This window comes from Amblyomma maculatum, chromosome 4, assembly GCF_055883805.1.
Source record: "Amblyomma maculatum isolate TAMU_Amacu chromosome 4, ASM5588380v1, whole genome shotgun sequence".
NCBI classification, from domain to species: domain Eukaryota; kingdom Metazoa; phylum Arthropoda; class Arachnida; order Ixodida; family Ixodidae; genus Amblyomma; species Amblyomma maculatum.
The window spans coordinates 125,020,180-125,043,377 of NC_139347.1; the positions used below are offsets into that span (position 1 = coordinate 125,020,180).

Sequence of the window (23,198 nt, forward strand, 5' to 3'; positions counted from 1 at the left end):
TATTCTCTTTTTTTTTTTTTTTCATTTTATATGTGCACCAAAACAGGACTAGAGCGATCTTCTGGGTTCAATGACTTACATATTACCGGTTGCTTGAGCACGCAGAATAAAAACTACCTAGAATGAAAACATTTTCTGGAACAATTAAGTCATTGTCAAACTATAATGCATTGAGATTAAATATCTTAAGTATAGCGCGCATCTCTGGGTACTTATAAAGCTATCCGTTACAACGATGTTGCAACTTATGGAACAAAAATAAATGGTTTGTTCTTATATTAGTATACAGTTTTACAAAGTTGTTGACTTAAATTTCGACGCCTATATGTACGCGTTTGATTGCAGCCTTTTTGTGCACTGCTTTCTTCTTAATTCCCATGCCTCCATTTGGTTCTTAAACTCGATTGTTTCCCCCTTTTTTTATTGCCTGTCATATTTCTCAATTTTTCTTTGTCTTTAGCTGTCTGCTTTCTTCTCCGTCGTGCGTTTGCCGTGCCGCACGAGAATTCCAAACCTTTGTTCGCATTCGCGGTCGCTTTTCATGGCGCTGCGGGCCTCCTTTCTCCCTCCCTTGTAGGCGACACGTTTCTTTTCTTTTTTTTTTTCTCTGCATCCTTTACTTCCCACTTCTTCCACCTTTCCTGACCCACTGTGTTTAGTTATTTAGTAGCCGTTTACCTGGTGGTGTAGTGTCGTTCGTTCGTAGTGTAGTCTACCTCTATGCGGGGTAGTCCATATTTAATTCATTCGAACTGAATGCCAACTTTTCTTGTGGCTTCAGGTGACTTACTGTAGTCGGCATAGTCTGCGCGTGAAATAACGGAATATACCATTTTTGACTGTTTTGATAATGGGGTTACTGTGGCCAGCTTTAGTCAGCGCTCGAACGCACATGTTGCATGTATGACTTCTTCATACATCCTGTCTCCGCATTGCCCTCTTTTCAAAACGAGCGCATTTCTGGACGTCAATTAGGTGCTTCAGGAATGCTAAAGCAAGCTGTACGGTGAGTGAAGCGTGGTGTGCGAGTCTGAATTTGTACGCCCTCTGCAAGCTGTTTTCTTCAGAGCCCAGCTCCTGTCATGTTGCTTCCGCAAGGTGTTGCCGACGGCCAAAAGGGAAAATAAATTAGGTGATTGCTAACAGTACTGAGCCCCATTAACGGCATATTTATAAAATCTTGTCGCGAACAGCTCGAGACGACGCACAAGCAAACAAGAACGTACAATGCGCGCGCAATCCACCCTGCTGCACAGCGCGCATACGCGGGCGCCCGGACGGCTGACACACCAGTTGCTGGTGGCGCCCTCTGCGCTGCGGCGCCTCCGTCATCGCAAAAGCGGCCCCTCCCATGCATTTCGCGGCGCGGTCGACACACTGCCCAATCTTCTAGAGCACTATATCTCCACTTATCTCTCGAACAGCCAGCCATGTCCATGGGTGCGTTCCAATTCTTAGACGTCTAGCAAGACTGCTTCGTAGACGTCTACGTAGACGTCTACAGGTTGGCGCCGTCTGCTGCGACCCGGTTGCAGCAACGAAATGCTTCCTGCAACCGGGTTGCAGGAGCAAAATGCTTGCTGCAACCCATGACGTCTTATCCGGTTTAAAAAAAACGTCACGTCCGGCTATTGTTTTGTGGGTAGGTGGTTGTTTTTTTAGTAGCAGAATGGCTGGTCGTCGTCGGAGCCGTGGGAGCTGCGTCGCCGTGCCAGACGTGCGCTCTCGTGTTGTACGGTACGTAAGCAATTTTTTCTATTTTTTAGATATTTCAGTATGCATGTATTGAGTCATTGCCTGTTGTCTGGAACTCTACATTTAGTTTTCAACTTCCCTGCGCCCGAATGTTCTGTTGACGACCATTGAGCCTGCTTGGCCGGCAGTGGGCCCGAACGGCCCAAAGGTTTATTGTAGAAAGTTTCAATCGAAAGCTCAACGTAGTTCGACACCAAGGAACATACGGTCAAATACCGTTTATTAGGCCAACCGCACGAAAGTCTCAGTCATGTAAAACACGCCTGACTACCAGTCTTGCGTGCGCCTGAAAACGGCGGGAAACTTGGGTAGGCTTTCCTCAGCGGTCTGGATGAATAGTTAATGATTGTAACGTCTTTGAGCTGATGGAGGGACTTAAGGAGATACTAGGACATGACAAAACAACGCGTAGAAGCAGGAAAGGCGAGGATCACACAGGCCTGTGTGGGAAGCTTTTGTTTCGGTGCACCACGACGTACTAACCATTTGTGCGACGTGACCCTTTGTGTGACCCTCATTGCTATGACGCGGTGTAGAATAATGATTTCATACCTCATTTTATGACTGCGCACTGTCAAATGTATGCAAGGCCCCTTTCTAATTACGGTGAGGTAAGCGATTTCGCCTTGTGTTTACATCAACACGTACTTGTCTTAATTTCTTTTGTGTGTGTAAACATCGCTTATATGCTGACGTCTAATATTTGGTACGCAGGGACCTTCCTGATATGTGTTTTGGAGTCTATCATGGGCTTGCTGGTTGCTGAGGCTGAACAAAGGGGACTATGAAAGGCGGAGGCAGCCTATGCACCAACGCCACAAGGTGAGCCCTGTACTTAATTTCAAAACAATTGCTGTGCCACCGGGACTGGTCATTTGTTTTAACTTTTACACCGGGCAGGTCACCAGTTTGCATAGAGTGCATGAATGAATCGAACAAGCAAGCATCCCTGCAGCTTCCTGCAGCTGCAGTGTCCAGCTTGTAGTTTGCAGCCTTTCTTCCTCAGCTGCAATTAATGCATCGCAAACAGTGTGCAATGTAACAGTTGATTCAGACTAAGAAAACCAGACTAGCTCCAAAAACAAAGAAATGTTTGCACGAGATGGAAGATCAAACCACGCTATATTGTCTTCTCAATTCGCTGTGAGAAACTAGCAAAGCTGCCTTCTTTAACGAATGGTATTCCTGCACAGATTGGTTGTGTCGCTTTTTTGTGCGTGTAACAAAGTTACTGCAAGAACTTTATTTATTTATTCGGTTACTATCAGGGCCGTTGAGCAGCTAAAAACAGTGACAGTTTCTCTGGGCACCGATATGCCTACTAGCCGATTGTGGCAGGGTTGCTTCACATTAATCAAAGCAGCCTAGCAAATAAGGCTCACTGTAGCAGCAAGAATTGTGAGCACGCCCTCACACTCACTTGCTTTGTCATCTCCTGCATCTTCTGGCACAGCAGCGCCGGGCAGTCTCTTTCCGCTCATCAGAGATGATCCTTTTATGCCAGGGGTCTTGGAGCACGGCCAGCGAAGCTGCATGATGCAGTCTGCCCAGCTCAATTTTCAGCCGGCGTTTTGAAAGCATTACCACCAGGCCTAATTTCGAACTAAAATAAGCTCAGACTTAGTACCCAGTTAGTATGCATTCATTTTTGATAAGGCGTTGACCACTTAATCTGCATGAACTTTCATTTGACATCACTATGCCTTCAAAAGCAAGGAGCCGGACATCCTGCCTTTTCTTTTATTTCCAAGTGTGCTTTTCTTTTTCTTGCTGAGGATTATAAGTGTGGTATTTATTAACAGGTATGTCATTTCAGTACCTCTCTCCGAGCGATCCTGAAGCTGCTTTTGTCCGGCATTCAAGCGGAAAGGAGCACACGTTGCTTTTCTTTTGCAATAATGGAAGGGCTTGGTCTGGAAAAAAGAAGTTTTGCTTATTTTTGTTCATTTTATCGTTATTTATTGTACTTTGTTTCCTGTTGTTTTGTTATTTTCTGGCTCCTGGGTCATGAGAGAAAAGGCTTTGTCAATGCGGCCCACGTAGCAATATGAGTTTGAGACCGCTGCTCTATGCCCATAATGGCATGGCTATCAATAGATATTTCATAATGAGTTTGTCTGAGGTAATTGTCAAGCAAAAAACTACCATATGCCACTGGTCGGCCCGGACCCACAACCTCCGCATCATGGTGTTAGAATAGAAGTGCGTGAGCGGGCTGCTCTGCACCGAACAGTAAGTGGCAATACCGATGCGCTGACTTCTGTAGGCTGCAGAGAGGCTGCGTTGACTGTTGGTGGCCGCGGGTTCGCTGGTTGCTGCAAGGAATGACAGTCAGTTCTCAATTTTCGCTGACGCCCCCGCTCCACGCCTTTCTTCGATCATGGTATATTCTAAGTTGTAATGTAATATGGAAAAAAGTGCATTGTTCTCCACTGCGATACAGGCTACGTATTCTGCAGTGAAAAATGTCAGCTTTTTTCGGTGCGAAAAGATGTCGAACAGCTTCAGCTATTGCGGCCGGCATACCAAGATAGGACCGAGCTATACAGTTACTGTTTGTGAGGAGCATTTGGAGCCCAGGTTTGTGTCCAAAACATGGATGACAGAGTTAAATGGGCATGTGCTGCAAAGCGTTGCTAGCAAAGGAAGCGGTCCCCACGATATTCTCTGCCGGCCTTGCCTACCTTTCAGACTTCGAAAAGTAGAAAGCGACCCACTGAAAGGCAGCCCCAGGAACCGAAAAAATAGAAGATCGTCAGACCTTCTGTAGAAGTGTCAGGTGAAGGTAGCACGTGCTTCACACGACACTGCTTGGGCATGGGCCGGCTCAAAAGCCGGGTGCGGCTCAGCCCACGGGCCGTCTGGGCCGACTCATGAACATTTTTGCTGGACCCGGGGTGGGCTTAAACGTGCGGGCCCAATCCAGATTCGGGCTTGTACACAGAGAGCCGTGTCCGATTTATAGTCACTTTGTCAGAGTAAAATACACATCTGCGGCGTCGCAGCAACGAAACGGATAAAATAACCATGGTACGCTCCGAGAAAAAGGTTTAGTCTTCATAGCTTATTTATTTACTTATTACGACACCGCGGTGGCTTAGTCATTAACGCTCTCGAGTACTGAGCTGGGATACCCTAGTTTGATCCTAATTGGGAGACAGCATTTCGGTCGGAGCTGAAAGCATGGCAGGCATATGCTTATAGATGACAGTTTCATTGAAGAACCCCATGTGGCCGAAGTGATCCGCACGCCTGTGCTACGGCGTCCTCATACCTCGAGCCGGTTTGGGACCCTTTTTTTTTTTTTTTTTTTTTTTGTGAGAAAATTCAAAACCAAACATAGGTATGGTTTTCATTTTGAGCTGTTGATTGGATGATTGGAACGTCTCACAACAGAAATAGCCGCAAAGGCTTGATAGAGTTTAGAAATCTCCTTGACGTTGAAATAAGATAAATCTTGAATGAACAATGTTTAAATGAGTCGATTAATGTCGTAAACAATTAGACATGCGCCGGCCACATTGGACGATTCAAACTAATATATGAAATTACTCCCCCTCTGTGACTGAAGAGCAGCAGTCAGACACCGCTCTTGCATGTTTTAAAGCGTAAAATGCCATGTGCGGGTTACTCTAGTGTGGTGCTGCGTGGCGTTCGCCTAATAAATTAGAATAGCGCTGGATGAGGCTGTTTCAGCTATCAGCGAGCACAGACAGTCTGGTCTGCGATAAGGTGCTTCCGCATATGATCAGTTTTGTATACCACTGGAGACTAGGAACTGGAAACCTCATACAAACCACTGGGAAGGGCCAACGTCTGAACGCTTTGTGAGGTGTGGCCTTTTCCAAGGTTGCTGTTCAACACTCGGGACGCCTCAGCCACAGATACAGTCTTGCTGCCGCAATGGCGCCATCTTTCTCGAAAGGGGAAATTGGAGGCGGGGGGGGACCTTCTACATGCAGAATCAGCGAAGAGCATTGCAGCCAGAACACATGCTGGCCCTGGCGGCGGTGCGATAAATATAGCTATGATATAACAGCACCTCTTGCACACCACAGGGCGGACACGCTGCCTGAGCTTCTTGTCATTCTTCTACCACCGTCGCCTCCAGTTCACAGATACATTAATTCGAGAAGAATATTGGCTTTCTCTTTCTTTGACGGAGGTGATACCTACGCTTGACGAACGGCCGTTTTGGCATGGCGTGAAGACTACATACGCATGCAATTGGCTACTTTGCATTTCCTCGAGATTTTAATCAGTTATATCTTGCTGCACGCGGTGTCTAAATATTAAAGCCTCCTCACAAGAAGTCCAATTACTTTTTCTTTTTTTTCTTTTTTTTTTTTTTCCCCGGAGGCCCCCCTCGAAAGTTTAGACTTGGTGGGGAAGGAGGAAGCCGCTGTGGCAGTGTAAAAGGCAGCACACGAGCTCACTGACTGCCGGCGTCTCACAGTCTGGCACACACCTGCGTCGATCGGCGTCTGTCTGCGTCCCATTGTCGGGGGCGCTCCTGCGTCGAACCATGTCGAACGCGCCACTGCGTGCCGTCGGCAAGACGAATTGAAAAAGCGCAGTGTAGATTACTAGCGAGGAGCTCGGCGCCTTTTGGTCTGGGCCACACCGTCTGCGTTGCAAGGGCCGTTACGCGCTGTCGGCCAGACTAAGGGGGTGACCGCGTGGCCGGCTTGAGGGTACTGACCCAGGCGGGAAGACGCCGGGATTCACTTGAACCTTTTTTGTTTCCCGATGGCCCGACTTGGGCTGCTGTCGCCGTCTGGCCAAACACCCCGCGTTCCTTTCCGGTGGGGAATTCTTGTCACAATAGTTGAAAGCGGCAGCTCTCGCGCTCGTCTCGTTGTCGCCATCCTTAACAGGCGACATGGCTCTTGAAGCTATTTTTCCTGCGTTTTTCAACAAATTTGATAAAACCTGGTATTTTGATATAGTTTCTTGCACTGATTTCAAATATATAATTGTTTCCAATTGGCCAATTAGTTCAAAAGATAAAATGAAATTGTTCATAATTTGCGGGAACAATGAAAAAATAACCACACTACAAAAAATTCACATGAACACTTTGCTAGGTACTAGAAAGCATAACGAATACAATGTTACGCGCACTTTTGTATAACAAATATTAGCGATGTTATAGCAGTTCAGAATTCACTGCTCCAAATGTGAATGCCTTCCTGTCTGATTTAGAGCAAAATTGAAAACTTTGAACTGCTATAACATCGCTAATATTTGTTAAAAAAACAAATGCTCCTAACATTGTATTCATTACGCTTTCTAGTACCTAGCAAAGTGTCCATGTGAATTTTTTTGTAGTGCTGTTATTTTTTCATTGTTTCTGCAAATTATGAACAATTAATTTCATTATTTCTTGAACTAATTGGCCAGTTGGAAAAATGGTTGCATGTTTGAAATCAGTACAAGAAACCGAATCAGAATGCCAGGTTTTATCAAATTTGGTCAAAAATTGGAAAATAAGCAGAAGCGGAATGCAATACAGCTGACATATTTCGTGGTGTGTTTAGAGACTGTAAACGGCCTAAACTAATACATTCTTTTTCAGCGAATTTCTAACAGTGTAGAGTTATCATGGGAAGACGAAAGAGTCACACTGGCCATACTGCCCGAATCCGTGAGTCTCACTGCCTGTCGGAGGTTGGGCACACTACGAGCAGTGGCGTGCCGCGCCAGCGCGGCTCGTTCATGCACAACTCTTCAGACACCATGCTCCACATCATGTTCTACTTGGCACTTGCTGTATTTCATTTTAAACCAGCCAAAGGATAAGACAGAGAATAGAAGCGAACGAGATGAGTCTGGCTGCTCTGTTTCTTGTCTTTTGGCTGGTTTAAAATGAATGATTACCAACTCGCCCAGTCGTTAATCTTGTTGCTGTATTTACAGGGCATTCCCACGTCTGCTGCTGTGGTTTAGTTTAGCACTGGTGAACGCTGTCTATGTTGGGATACATGCAACATAAATAACTTGAAAGTAAAAGATTGCACAGCCATTATTGTAGCTAGTTTGTAAAGCATGGGATGCATAATGTGGAGGTCTCGGACCTCAACAGTGGCATGTTTCTTGTTTTGTTTGTTTGTTTCCTAGTTTGCAATGAGTTTTTTCTCATTTGAGAGTAGATACACTGCTAATTACCGTTCATCACCAATGCAGATTTTGTTTTTATTAGTTAATTATATGCTTTCCTCAATTTCATTCTGTTCGTTTGCATACCTGTGTCGTAACAGGGCCTTTATATATTTTTCCTTTTCTGCTAAATAGAAGAGCATGAGCCTCTCATAGCCTGTGTTGCTTTGGGACATTAAATCTCATAAGCCAGACCAGCATGAGCCTCGTTTCTGGCAGTCGTAGATCTATTTCATTGAACCTCTTTGTTAATAATAAGCTTGTCAAACATACGTCAGACAAAAACATACAGTATTATGGGTGTGACACCGTGAAGGTGTCAATCATTAGAAATGTTACAAGTGTTGGGCAGGCATGGAGGGCCTATCATTAACATGTTAAAATTAAGGAAGCTCCGGTGCCACTCAAGCGAAAACATGAGAAGCCACTGACAGAAAGCCATGGAGTAGGGCATCTGAAGGAGGAAAGGGCTATCCTTGAGGGCAGTCTATCCTTACTGAAGGGATTACTGACCAGTGCTTTGGAAATTTTATCAGAACAGGCATGGGATGAAAAAAATTATATGCACAAGATAGGGAGTGGAAATGTGCTGCTTACTGATGTGAACTCCGAACTAGTCTAGTGGTGCTTGAGCACATCATAGTGGTATAGTCCACATTCCTCAAGCTAAAAGAGTCATGTTTTTAGTCAAACTTATCGTTCGGGCATCAAGTATAGAAACAAGCATTGCATTTTCTACTAGTTTGTTCCAAATTGTTTCTGAGGTCATTTGTGTTATTTTAAACATCTGTACATGTTTTGCCTGTTAGTCTTGTATTTTCACCAATGCATTGATCTTTGAATAAAAAGGAATCAAATAGGTTATTTTGGTATGCCAGGTATAAAAAATTCAGCTAATAAAATCTTTTGACTTTAGAAACGTGCTCCAAAACAATTTGAATGCTTCAAAACTCCCGTTTTATAGCTTCAAAGTGCTCGAGCCTGCTTCCACCTCTCCAAGTTGGTTTGTGGTTCAGGTCATTATTGACAATTCTGCATGACTCAATTGATGTCTTCAATTTGGAGTTTTGGGAAGGGTTTCATCCATGGGGAAGAGTGAAAAATGCTGGCCGAAGGTAAGGAACGCTGCATTATGAAAATTCCGATTGCTATTGGGCAACCATCTCATGGATGATGGCACTTGAAAGCGTTTTGACTGGAGGTACTCGCACTGCTTGGGCTAGGCCAGTGCAGCACTTCATCTTACAGGAGCATATGCACCTAATTTTGATCGCATTTTGCTTGTTAATGACATGCAAAACATTACTCTGTACAGATCATCACCTGGTTTTTATCTTCAACCGCTAAATAATTTATAATTGAATTTTTGTCTTCTCTGTTTCAGGGTGTCTATACTCCATTAACACACTGAATGTTAGTAGTGCTGCTACTGCACTTAAATTCAAGTGTTGGTCTCTGTTTGCAACATTTTTTAGCTGCTTTGAGAAGTATGATGCTCATGGACAGCCTCCTTAACAACATGAACTGGTGTATTTGTGATGAGGACCATATATCAAAGACAGCCAGAGGTTTTATGATGCTAGCATTGTAGCAACTGTTGTGGTGCTGTAGTTCGGTGAGGGATTTGGCCATCTTGTAGTTTTTGCCTGTTTGCTGTGGCCACCCTCAAAGTAAATAGCTATGGTCCTGTCACATAGTTTGAGAACTTTTTGTTACTTGTATGGAAATTACTGTTTGGCACAAAATGACTTATGGCTACCATCATGTGCGTTATAGAGGGCCAGCGACTACATTTCGGTGGAACAGTTCCTCATTCTTTTTCACAGCCCATAGGAAGGACTTCGCAAGTTTAGAAAAATGAAATGTTCACAGCTGAGTCAGTCGCAATTCTGGAATCATGCTGTGTAGTCGACAAACGCTACAATCCGAGGGCAACACATGTCGTCTAATGAACAGTGCAAGCGAAACTTCTTGGATGCAGCAGCAAATGAAAATGTGCACACATGGTTTTCAAGATGTCTCAACGTTTATTTATATGCTTCGCAACCTACCAAAGCACAATCAGCTGTCTGTTCTAATGTCTGCGGCCAGTGTTGATAACTTCATATCAGTTCTTTACCACCTATGGTGTCCATTTCTGCTGTGCATGTACACTGCAGTGATACATTGTCACACGCATGCAGAGAGCACTAGTACTGGCCTTACTTGGGGTAACCTTTTTGTTGTTTTGACTTTTCTCATTCTTGAGCTATGCTACAGGGTGCACACTTTTCTTTTTGTCTGGTTCCTTTGACGAGTCATGAATTCAGCATTTGTGCTCCTTTCCTTTTTGAGGGTGTAGTGACCATATGCAAATCCACTATTGGAATATATGAGCTGCTGCATAGTCTGCAGTCCTGTTATCTTTTTATTTCAATTTGGTACGTCTCTGAGTTGCTCTGGGTGTTTTGTTATTGTTCTGAGCTTGCATTCTTTTGTTTTTTCGCCCCGTGACAGCCGATCCTGCACGTGACTGATACTAGTCGAGAGATCACAACAGCTGCCCACCTTTCAAAGCATGGCATTCCCTGGCCCAAGTTGACTGCTCCCTGTGCTACTGGCTCAACAGTGTACTCACAAGTCTGCACTTCACTTACGAGCGTAATGGCAACACACACACGTTGGCCATAGCTTCCCATAGCTTCTGTGTCAAAATAAAGTATTCCTACTTATGTGCCTTTTCATTCATTATTAACACACATGATTGGAGTAATAAACACTCCAGTGCCAAAACACCATGTTGACACACTCATTTATGTTTAGACTGCCTACCTTCTGCATTACTTCCCTTTTGTAACCTACCTAGAAAGGTAAGTATTTACTTTATGTGTCGTAGAACCACATGTATTTGTTATTTCTTTTGAGACTGGAAATAATCCGCAAAACCAGTGAAGTAAGAAAAGTTTACAGATATGTTTCGTAGACAATTTTTAGAGGTAAGCCCAATGAAGATGTTTCGAACTGCAGACAGGGACTGATGATAAAATGGCAAAGTGGGTGGTGTTTGTTGAATTGCACAAGATTGGTTTAACTCAGTATTTTGCAGATGAGCAGCAACTTTCTTAATTGCAATGCTTACTTACACCCATACTGTCACCTCATGTAATGCTTAAACATTTGGCAGTGCTAATCACTTTACTAAAATATTGAACTCTTGGCCCTTCAAAGTGAATTGTGTTCAATAGCGAGGTGACATGCTTGTAGCAATGAGATTAGATCTAACCTTGGATACCCGCTTAATACACTATTGCTGTGCCTCTATGCTACTGGGATGGTGAGGCAGCATACTAAAAGGGCATAAAAAAAAGCGTGTGCAGTAATTCTTTACATGTAACAATAGTTGAAGCCCTCGGCTAATTTAATGTGACTGCTTAAAAGGCCATATTTACCAAAAAAGGCAATTTGAGCGACAAGGATGAGTGGCAGATAGTATGACCGGATGGATTGGTCTGTGTGAAGTGAGGACCATGGTATGGTCCAGCTGCCTACCCAAGCAGCTCCTTTGACATGAGAAAAACTCATTGCCTTTCAGAATCCCAAATCAGATGTGCGAGTTGGGAGTTCATTTGCATAATGTGGTAATTAGTAATTTTACAAATTGGTATGTCTGATAAAAGTGCAAACTAAGATTGGTGAGTCAACAAGTAGCCAACTAAATGTACAGGGATGAGGATACAGGAGTCATAAATGCTGTGGCATGTTTTCCTTAACAGCGGTGCTGATGTGCCCCCAAAATATTTGTTGCATTTGCTCAATTTATGTGTATTTCAGTTTCTGGTATAACCTTTCCCACACCTTTAACCTTTAGGCACAGTAATTGTAAGTAAAATTGGCAGTTAAAAAAATAGCATTGTCAAGATGACAGCGTTCCAAAAAATTGAGAAATAGTAATTAAGGTACGTATAGCAGCAAAAGTTGCTACACTGTACCATCAGCATACACGTGTGATCCCAGCCATTTTTGGAACCATAAATGCAGTATTAACATCAGTAGTTTATCAATTCAGTTTCGGACTATCCTCATGTTTGACAAGATTTTAATCATGAAACTTTCAGCTTAATGCCTCCAGTAGCCTGAGTATTCTGAAGCATAGCATTGTTGCCTTACTTAATTACTTGGCACACTTTCCAATTTTGCAGTGAGAAATTTTCTTAGCTTAAAACTGAAAAATTTGGCAGTACTCTGTCAGGGACGAAGCAAGCTTTTGGAAAAGGAAAATAGAGTAAATGTCTCTGAGTGGATATGTGCACTGTGAATGAAACTAATGAGCAAAAAAAAAGCATATGCTTTCAAGCAAAGTATTGCAATGCTTAATATTACATAGAATTCCTCCTGGCACACATAGATTTCATATTTCAAGCTGCCAGTTTCCATCATGCAAGGACGACTGGCAAGCCATGTTTTGCGAGAGGGTACCTTTCTAAGTGGACTCAGCTGGGCTTAACCTGATTTCCATGAAATATATATGGAAGGGTGCTTAAACCAGATGCTATCAGGCTTTAAGTATACCTGCAGGTAAGGGCCCTGCCAACTACTATTTTTAATAAAGAAAATTTGATATATCTAGTCGTCACTTAGTGTTTGTCATATATACTCCCTCAAGCACAATTAATAGTGGTCTAATCGAGCTGCTTGGTTGATACTAAAAGTGAAAACGCAGCACTGACACCAAACATGGACGGGCTACTGCTCAATTAAAACGCCTGGAGAGAGTGCAACGTAAGTCAACTTAATCGCTTTCACTTCTTTCTTGCCGACTGCGACGTAAAGTATCGGCAGCACTTGTGCAGTGGTCACCTTTACAAACCAAGCATGCTATGCGTCTGGTCATCGACTGGCAGCTGTCGGCCGGCGCATCCTCGCCGTCGATTCTCCTAGCAACGCCACGCCCTCCGCGGCACGGATTCAACCCCCTTTCCAGTTTGGTTGCTAATGGCCATCAATTTTCGCTGATTATTGCACTATAAGCAGGTAAGCCATCTCTACTAATTGAGCACATAAATAAAATATTTTATCGAGTTTAGTTTACAGCGCAGCCCTATGGCAGTCGCGTAACCGGCGAAGCGAATAAAGAGCACATCAGAGGATGAAAGTTCGGCCATTCACTCTGATGCATATCTTATGCACTGGATTTGTTAGAGACCAACATGGAATAATTTGAACAAATTGTTCGATATAAACGGTCGTTTGGCTGCTGGATATACCATTGCTTGTAAATCCGGCCGCGCAAAATATATAGTAAAAAAATTTACTTCTTTTTCCATATTTTATGTTCGCAACAAACATATGCATAACCACGCACTGAGATCAAGTGCCACATGAAAATTCGCCCTTCCACTTCAGTTCGAATAATAGCTCTCGAGGTCAAATGTTCGAATGAGTCACGTTACATATGCTGTATGCGAGGTGGGTACGTGGGGGACGAATTAAACTGCACTGCAAAAGATGGTTTGGTTTGGTTTATGAGGTCCCGAAGCAACTCGATCAGGCTATGAGATACGCCATATAGTGGAAGGCTCCGAGAATTTCGACCATCTAGCTGGGTTTTTACCGTACCGCGCAGTACACGCGGGCGCCTTGTTAGTATTCGCTCCCATCGAAAAGCAGTCACCCCAGTCAGGATTGAATCCCACACCCTTGAACACAGAAGTCGAGTACGCCAACTGCACCAGCACAGCGGGGGAGGGAGGGGGGGGGGGGGAGACTGCAGAAGACACTGTTGCGTTGTTGGGTGCTTGGTTTTGCCCGCGGCAGCTACGTTTTTGTGACGTGGCCATGCAGTCCCGTTCCATCTAGCTTCCACTGGGCCATCGCAATTCAATCTCGACTACCTATAAAATCGCAACCATGCAATTCCTGGCACGAAGTCGCCTCCTGGTCGAATTAGCATGGCTTACCCTGCTCGAGTCGCCAGACAGTTCGTTTATACACGCTGGCCAACAAAGACGTACGGGATCTGTTGGCTCTTAAATGATCACAACGGTGCACTGCAATGCCGATCGACGCCACGTACACGCTTACGGGCGGCATGCAATTCGTTGCAGCCTCCGCTGCTGCGGGTGCGAGTCGTGAAAAAAGAAACTATGCCGGGACTGCGGGCATTGCAGAATTAACATGCAGTTTCACGGGTTGGTTCGGCTGGAGGCTTTTAATTGTGCCCGTGTATGCGGTGCGATAACAATTAATTAAGCAGGTGCTGGTATATAACTGATAATACTTTTTAACTAGTCATGCGCACTAGCGCCTCATTCACTAACAGCTATAGGTTTGCTGAGGTCGCAATTATAATATCTATATCAGTTGTTTAAATTTTGGAAACACCATTATCGTCCCCGCTTTTAGCACATGAATTTAGGCCGCGCATGGCAGAAAACGAAACCTCTCGGTCGAGGATAATTTAGTGCGCGCGGCATATATATTACGGGTGTACGTTGTACGATCGCTTCGCTAGCCATTCCTCCCGGGCGCTCCCGAACATTATGAAAGGAGTGACACCCGCGGCGGTGCGTGGCGCGTATTCAGCATGCATGACTAGCGTGGCGATTTGCGCTCACCCGCTATATAGTTTCGGTTTCGCCTGTGTACGGCCGAAACTACCCGAGCAGGTAGCGTAGATGGCAGCGTACTGCTCCGAAGTTGTCACTTGCTCCTTCGTAGCGCACAGGAGGGACGGCAAGCTTCGAAAGCAAGGTATACCCGCACATATGAAACGGGCTCATAAGAGAGCCAGGTCATAGCCTGCTCTATTTTTTCGAAAAAATAGAGGAGGTTATGGCCAGGTACGCGCTCGATCATCACAGTGGTTTCAATTTAGCCCGCGCATAAAAATTTCTTGCGCTAAATACGCCAACAGAATTATGTTTTGGGAAAGTTTACACTGATATACTGACATGGGCGTCGGCATGACCCCCTGCATGGTGCCAACAGATTCTTATTCACTGAAACTGCATTGTCAGGACACTTAGTGACATAATTTGTTCATTCTAGAAGGACAAACTCGTGGAAGTTTAAATTTTGGGGCTTGTGTTATTAAATTAAGGAAAAAAGTATGGGAGATGGAATAAACCCCACCCTTTACAACCCCCTTTACTGATACATTATCACCAGGTTTGATTTGGTTGTTTAATCTGATGCAAAAATTCATAAGAATAGCAATAAATGGACAGCAGAAGACAATTAAGTAGTTCAGTTTGGTAGTTAAAATCTTAAGGGTCACTGTATCAAATGCTTTTTGAAGATTAAGAAAAGGCAGCTAATTTTATTTGAGTTGAACATGCCCATGCTTCTCATTTAGTGAATCAGTATATACAAAGCATTCCTCATCACCTGATGGGCCAGCTCATCAAGACACTTACAGTAATTGCTTAACTGTGGCTGCATCCTCTTTGTATGAAATAAAAAACTAATTGAATTTGAGGCAAACATTTCTAAGAAAGGAAAAGGCGCGAGTACTGAGTCATCAAAAGTGCTTTAAAATTGAGATACCCGCTTAAAATCAAGAGACTTAGCTGCAGTATATGCAGCCAAAGAAGAAACAGAAAAAGGCTTTTGAAATGTCAAAACAAGTGATTTTAATAGCACCCCCAAAATTCAGCAAGAGTACTGGGCAATTTTAGAGTGTATGGTTAAAGCAGAATTCATTTTACCCAAATTTAATACTCACCTTGGCTGTTCTGCCAATGGAAAATTTTTCTAAAAAATTGTAACACTTAGAAGCACAAAAAAAGCCTAGCCCTGAAGGCTTTTGCTTTCTTTTCTAGAATGCATTCATACCTTCAGTTAGAAATGTTAAGCTATAGAAGCACGATCAAAAGCGACCATTCAGAGCTTCATTGGAACTATCCAAAATATAAGTTATGAATTGCAAAATAAAACGACCCACGTTTAAGGTCTAATTGTGTTTTTTAAGTTTCGCTCTCAGCTATGCTGGTCCCTGTAGACCTTTCCTCAACTCTTTAAACTGTACTTCAAGACCTAGTAGAAGTAGTAGTAATAAACTTTATTTGGCTACAAAAATGAGTGCCAAAGAGGTTTGCAACTTGTAGAACCAGGGCCATCTGTCACTTCGACATGGAGGACTCCAGCCAGGTACACCAATTAAAAGGAGGAGAGTCAAGATAAAAGGGGGACTGAATGGCAATGGTGCAAAGGAAAAGCAGTGTTCTAGGTAGAGAGAGAGATATAGTTGGGACAAGATGCTTTAGGTGGAAATGGTAAAGAAAGAAATTCACTGGGAGAAGGAGGAAGAAACTTTAATAACATGGAGTATTAGGCACCAAGAATGTCCTGAGTACGGGTCACCAAGGCCAACCAGTCCGTCAGCTGATGCAAGACTAGCCAAGCCCACCAGGTCGGGAAACAAAAGTGAGGAAAATGAAATGTGCCGGGATGGTGAGAAAATTTGTTCCCATTTTATGTTTGACATGAGATTTAGTGACAGAAGAAATGAAGAGGTGTCAAAAGAAGAATGAGATAATCTCGAAAATGCTTGGAAAGCAGCTCCATTCATCAAATTGACAGGTTGAAAGAAGCCGGCTATCCGGAACATGGTGTCATCTCAGTTGCTGAAGGAACCTATAAAAAAATGAAAACAAACAGCAAGGAAGCTATGCCTAACACAGTGGACAGAATACAACAACAAAATCTGGTTGCAATACCCTATCTGCACAGCATATTGCATGATTTGAAACGAATAGGCAAAAAAGTAAATATCGAAGTAGTTTTTACAGCTTCGGAAAAGTTATCGAAGCTTTGTAGGATCACTCAAACTTGTGGTGTGCAGCGACGCGCATGTAGCATAAAACACCAGACTTTATTTGTACCCTGCAGCACAGGTGTGGTGTATGAGATCCCATTAAGCTGTGGGAAACGTTACATTGGACAAACGGGTAGATGCCTCAATGAACGGCTCTGAGAACACAATTATACCTATGAAAAACTTGCAAGAAAGAAACATCTGCGAAGGAAACGTTGCTTTGCACTGCAGCAGGTGCACAGGTTGTATGCCCTGGCTTCTACAGGGCGTAAAGCCAGGGGGTGCGTCAGAGACCCCCCTCCTCCCCCCCCCCCCATAATATTTAAGAGGGGTCCGAGATCCCCACAAGCTTGAATTCAAGCACGAGGACTGTGAGAATACAAACCAGGTAACCATTGTTTTGTTCTTGTCAGTGGTGTAATTGGAAGGTTTTTTCTCTACCGTTTCAACAGTTTCACATTGAGTATTAATAAAAACCAGAGATGGAGAAAAATAATGATTTCTTCCCTTTGTATAAAACGATTTGCAAAACAGGCAACCAGCCACTTTCTCTCTTTATTTCCCTTTCCACCAATGCTCGAATCACTACAGACCCCCTCCGATTGAGCCAGACTTTAAGCACTGGGCTTCACAAAACAAAGATTATTGGTAGAAGCAACAAGCAGATTACAAGAGAGATTCTGGAGGCAAGAGTCATCAAACAGAAAAAGGGCTTGTGCGTCAGTGCACCTTTGATAATGCTCAGTGAAAAAGAACTTGAGATCCTGTAAGTAGCGTAGGCTTACTCAAAACGCTTAGTATGTTATATCTTTTCTTGTATGGCAGTTTTCGGTTCTATATCTGGTGGTTTTTAAGGCTAACGACACGACTTAATCCTGCTCATTCATACTTTACATTTTGACAACAGAAGCCCATATACAGCTCAACCTGGCTTTTTCATTTGTCTTCATCGAATGTTTAGCGGTGAGGCATGTGCTTGCTCATGGTGTATACTACTTCACTTGCGTTTTGGATTTTTGTGATTTCTTGTTTATTGTTACTTTTTTTTTGTCAATGCTTTGTTAGGAGAGAAAACTGGTATACGTGTATATGACGTTTTGACTTCGGCTGAGTCACATGTTATGAAAATGTGCATAAACTCCTCCGTTTTCCAATAAACCTCAGTTGACAGTCAGTGATGTGTTCATCTCCCTACCTCTGACCACATCTATCTCAATCTCAAAGACCTCATTCCAAAAGTAACATGCACAAGTATTGATACAGCCATAAATTTATTACAATGAATAAGACTTTGCTGTCAACCATGATGAACTTGACTTTCTGCAACATCTAATGTCAAAGTGAAAGTGATCGCTTCTTCTACTTATATGCTTCGCTTATTATTAAGGAGATTATTAAGTTGGTTTAGACCTTAAGGCAGAATATTAGTTTAAATAGTTTAGTCACACAAACAAAAAAACACGGAAAAAAAATTATAACCGAGCTTTTTCTTGGTTGAAGCGCCGTACAGAGGAAGAAAGTAATCATATTTACACAGGTGGAAGCAGGCTCAAGCATTTTAGAACAGCTCAGGGAGCAGTAATAAAGTAACTTCGGAGCAGCTTTGAAGCAATAAAACTAGAGTTTTGGAGCAATCACATTATGTCTTGGAGCAAGATTCTAGACTCGCTTTTAATAATAGAATTCTAGCTTCCTCACTTAACTCTTTGACTGTCGAATATTCCGAAAAAAAAAAATCACCTCCAGTGTCGAACTATTTCAAACGCTATGCGTTTAGCGCAATACCCGTACTGCAAAAACGCCGCGGGACGGCATGCAGCCGCAGCACCTGTACGGCAAAACCAGTCAAAGGGTTAAATAGCAGCAAATGGAATGCTGCCTTCTACACTTCATAATTGAAGATCGTTTAACTAAGAGATTTATACTGTTTTGTAAGATTCAAAGGTGGACTTCACCACTTTGATGCACTCAAGTATTGCCACTAGTTTGAAGTTCACATCAATGAACAGTACATTTCTGCTTTCTATCTTGTGCATATTCTTTTTGATCCTGCGCCTGTGCCGATAAATTTCTGGGTACTGGCCAGTAACGCCTTCAAGGAAGATAGGTGGCACTTTAAGTATAGCCTTTTTCCCCTTCAAATTCATTACTTTATGGCCCTCTGTGGCTGCTCAAATTATTGCTTGAGCTATCTTAGTTTCAACACACTGGCGATAGGCCCTGTATGACTTTCCAACACTTTTGAAAACACATTTAGTGACTGGCACCTAAGTGGCATCACCTCCATAAGAGTTCCAAGTGTGCTTTTTGTCTGTCGTAGGCATGACAGGCTAGATGGTGAAGCACCTGCTTGTATTCACAGCAGAATCGCTATAAGCAAACCGTGTAGTTCGTTGCAGCTGGACAAGTTTCCAATGGCTCGTAGTCATCATCGGCCAGACTATACCAACTGCAGGGTGAAGGCCTCTCCCATACTCCTCTACCTGTGCTAGCTGCATCCACTTTACTCCTGCAAACTTTTTAACCTCATCCGCTCACCTAACTTTCTGCTGTCCTCTGCGACAGTTTGCTTCCCTTGGAATCATTTATTACCCTAAGCGAACATCGGTTGTACTCTCTACGCATTACATGCCCTGCCCATTTCATCTTCTAGATTTCCACTAGAATGTAATTAACTCAAGTTATTTCTCTAACTCACTCTATGTGCTTCCTATTTTTTAACGTTACACCTACCATTTTTCATTCCATAGTCATCTGCGTTGTCCTCAACTTAAATAGAACCCTTTTCGTTAGCCTCCATGTTTCAGCTCCATAGGTGAGTAAGTGTAAGATCCAACTGCTGTATACCTTCCTCTTGAGCAATACCGGTAAGATACTAGTCATAATCTGAGAATACTTACCAAATCCACTCCATCCCAATCTTATTCTAGTTATTTCCCTTTCATGATCTAGATCTGCGGTTACTGCCTGTCCTAAGTAAACATATTCGTCTACCACTTCCAGTGCTTCGCTACCTCGTAGTAGTTTGGTGCGCCTACTTCACTCGCTGATCTCATTTCCCTCACCAGAGGCGATTCAAAAGGCCGGAAGTAGGCGCTATATCAAGTGCACAGAACATTTTCCGTAACGAATTCCTCAAATTTGCTTATAAGCAAACATTATGCTGCATACTAAAAATAATATTAAAATTTTATATGTATTAGGCTCGGGTGAGATGCATTACACCTCTGCTACCGGTGTGCTGCCATCGTTTTGACTACACCAGCCACATACCCTGTATACAGAACTCATAACAGACCATTGCCCAGCTGCGCTTCTCATAGTCGCTTAACTTAATTGTCTCGGATTGCGGTTCTTGCTGCCAATACCAGTAATGTCCCACTGTGCGGCAAAACCGTGCTGCAATAAATTTAATGTCAGAACATTGATGCAGTCGAGTTGGAGCAATTTTGGAGCACTTCCACCCCTGCATTTAGGATGAATGCAAAGAAAGGAATACTGCAATCAAATTCTAAATTCTAAGTTCATTCTAAGTTCAAAAGGCAAGCCACCATGTCAGTGTTATCACTCAGTATCCTAATTTCTAAGTTCAATATCACAGGAAAGACAATTGTGCCAAGCTCAAGCTTAACACCGTTCAACATGATCCAGTTACATATATATATATATTCCTGCCGAACATAATCACAGTTCCCATATTGTAAGGAATCTTTATCAACCATGCTTTTATTTATGTGTTTATTGATACCTCAGAGGTCCTAATGCAAGACTTTACAGAAGGAATGGGCTTGTGCACAGTGATAAATGGCGACAGGTTAGTGGTATACATGGCTATGATTAGGCAGGTTCTTCGATGGCAGTATTGAAGCTTACAGGATCCCTGATGAGGGATGATTCCAGTTGTGAACAGTGCTTGCAAAGAATGACTCATGAAATGTAGTTGTGCGGGCATGCGGTGAAACGCCACTTTTACGATGACCTGTGCGAGGTGTTCTATACACAGGTTAGCCGAGACGACTGCCATGAGGTCTTGTATGAAAAGCTTGTGATAAAGGCAGGGGCATGAAGTACAGTGACGAGAACAGAGACTGTAACAGAGATTTCATGGCAGAGATGCTGAAGGAGTATTCGAGGGAATGAAACTGGTGGCATGGTTTTGAACAGGCTCATAAGGTTCAGTAAAGTTACAGTAGTGTGGATCAACTATATGATTGGTATATTAAAGTTGTGATCACACAAGGATTTTGTAATCTAGTAATTTTACACAAGAAGGTGCCAGCTATGGGTAGGTTACGATAGAGGTATCCAACAGTTCTATTAGAGTAATTAGTTACATGGCTTACAAGGCAAGACAATGTTAAGCCATTAGTGAGGTGAACACCAAGGTACTTAAACGAATTCTTTGAAAAAGTAGTACTAGTGTTAATTTTGTAAGTAGGATGTGTTGTTTTGGCAGTGGTGAGAAGAAATCAACAGTTTAAAGCTTCTCAGGGACGGAGGCCACATAGCACATCACTATTGTATGCAAATTAAATATAGATATAAGGCAGAAGCGTCGGACGAGTTGGTTACAGAGCAGCGAAGTACACAGTCATCAACTAAAATGTGGCTGGTAGAAGTTACTGAAGGGAGATCGTTAAGAGTAAGGGACAGTGCTTTGTGGAACACATAGCCGAAAGAAAACTTTGAAAAAGAGGACTGGGTATTAGCAGTAACAAACCGCGAGCGGTCGGTCAGAAAGCCTTGGATCAAACTAGTGGATAGAGGTTTGTTCAATTCAGGCAGCTTCAGCAGAATGCGGGCAACGTGAAAAATGCGTGCAGACAGGCGACGCAACTTGGGAAAAGCGGTAAAAGAAAATCGAGTACCGAACCTGCTGGATATTTTTTTCGAAGTTAATACTGGGATATATTGAGAACGAAAGGCGCCATTTCGGCTCCATCTTAGTGCCTATACCCTGCGCGATTCAGGGAACGTAGGAACGGGTGAATGCTAAATACTTTTTACACACTCTTGTACACTACGCGAACGCGCACACTTCGTGAATAACGCGAAATAGAAGTGTCCTTTCGCTAAGGCAGTTTTGGGAAAACTGCTCGCAGCTTCGAAAAGACCCGTTTTATCTGGAGTGCCCGGCATTGCAAAAGAAAGAGCACATAAACACCCTTCCAGAATCAGCCAAGCGATCACATACGGTGATTACATAAACACCGCAACCTTCAAAACGAAAGCCAAGACCACCTACACGTTGAGAATATTCTTCTTCCATGGCAGCACAAACCAAATCACGATCCCCATACACAGGCCTTTTACATACGCTCTTGGTTTCTAGTATGCCACACTGTGCACCATTCATGCTTCAAAAATAAATCCAAGACGCCCTGTTCGTGAAGCAACACGCAAATATGATTTGTTGCAGAATAAACGGAGAGACCGACGGGGTCCGCAGGTAGGAGCACTCTTTCAACTTCCGTGGATGCACGAAGCCTCTACTGCGTTTATCGCCTCTGTCGTTACTAACGTAATCCATGAAGAAACTGCAAGATGAGCACTGAGGCACGAAATGTGCACGACGCAAAAATCGCGATTCACACGACCACACATTCCAAACGTCGTTTACAAACACACGACACGTGATCTGCCTTGGGCTTTCCTGCAAAAACCCCAATCCGAAAATAATAAACAAAGCCAAGCCAATCCATGGGTTGCAATAACGGTTTGCTTATTTTCACCCGGTTGCACCAAGCTTCTAGCTTATTCCAACCGGGTCGCAGCAACGCCGGCCCTACAGGTTCGCGTATTGGAACGCGTCTACCTGTTTACGCCTAGCGTCACCTCGCGGCATAAAGGTTGAACTAAACCGTTTCAAGAACTATTATAACGTTGTTTTCTTTAAAGATTTACGACAATACAGGTGAAAATCGTGTTTTTAACGGTTCGTCGATTTTTTGCAGCAACAATATTACATGTGTAATCGCCACAACGTAGATAGACTGGTAATAGGTTAACTTGTAGCAGACAGACTTCTCACGCAATGAGCCCCATGAGAACGTTAGTCTGTTTTTCCTTTTTTATTACTGATGCTGAAGTGTACATGCTTCTCAGATGTCTCATTCACACAGCTGTAAGAATGAAAACATGCAAAATACTGTAAACTTGAGGGGATTACGGATGAAAGGTGATAACCGGCTACAGCAAACGAAAAACTGTGCCGTTACACCTGTTGTCTGTAGTCACTAGACGAGGAAACCAAATACAACAACTCGTTTTAATAATGTACAGGCACAAAAAAAAAAAATCAATGCGCAACAAGTCGGCATCGTCAGGCGAGTTCGTTCTTCCGAGATTAACTGAAAATCCGCGGAAGAGTTTGCCACGGCTACTACAGCAAGATAGAAACACACACGTGCGCCGTGCAGCAGCCGTCCTGACTCCCGGCGAGGTGCCCAGAAAGCGACGAGTTCGTCGATAACATCACGACAAACTCGTC

The 23,198-nt window shown here is 43.3% G+C and overlaps 2 long non-coding RNA genes across 2 annotated transcripts; one reads left to right on the top strand and one right to left on the bottom strand.

Moving 5' to 3' along the window:
• The first annotated feature begins 1,509 nt into the window (after positions 1 to 1,509).
• LOC146192313 (uncharacterized) lies at positions 1,510 to 10,625 on the top strand. Its single transcript, XR_014706755.1, has 3 exons — positions 1,510 to 1,737; positions 2,470 to 2,577; positions 10,411 to 10,625. It is a non-coding gene; the product is annotated as an uncharacterized LOC146192313 (long non-coding RNA).
• On the bottom strand, positions 3,709 to 14,086 carry LOC146192314 (uncharacterized). Its single transcript, XR_014706756.1, has 2 exons — positions 13,851 to 14,086; positions 3,709 to 4,070 (listed from the first exon to the last, which is right to left on the bottom strand). It is a non-coding gene; the product is annotated as an uncharacterized LOC146192314 (long non-coding RNA).
• Between the last annotated feature and the right edge of the window lie 9,112 nt (positions 14,087 to 23,198).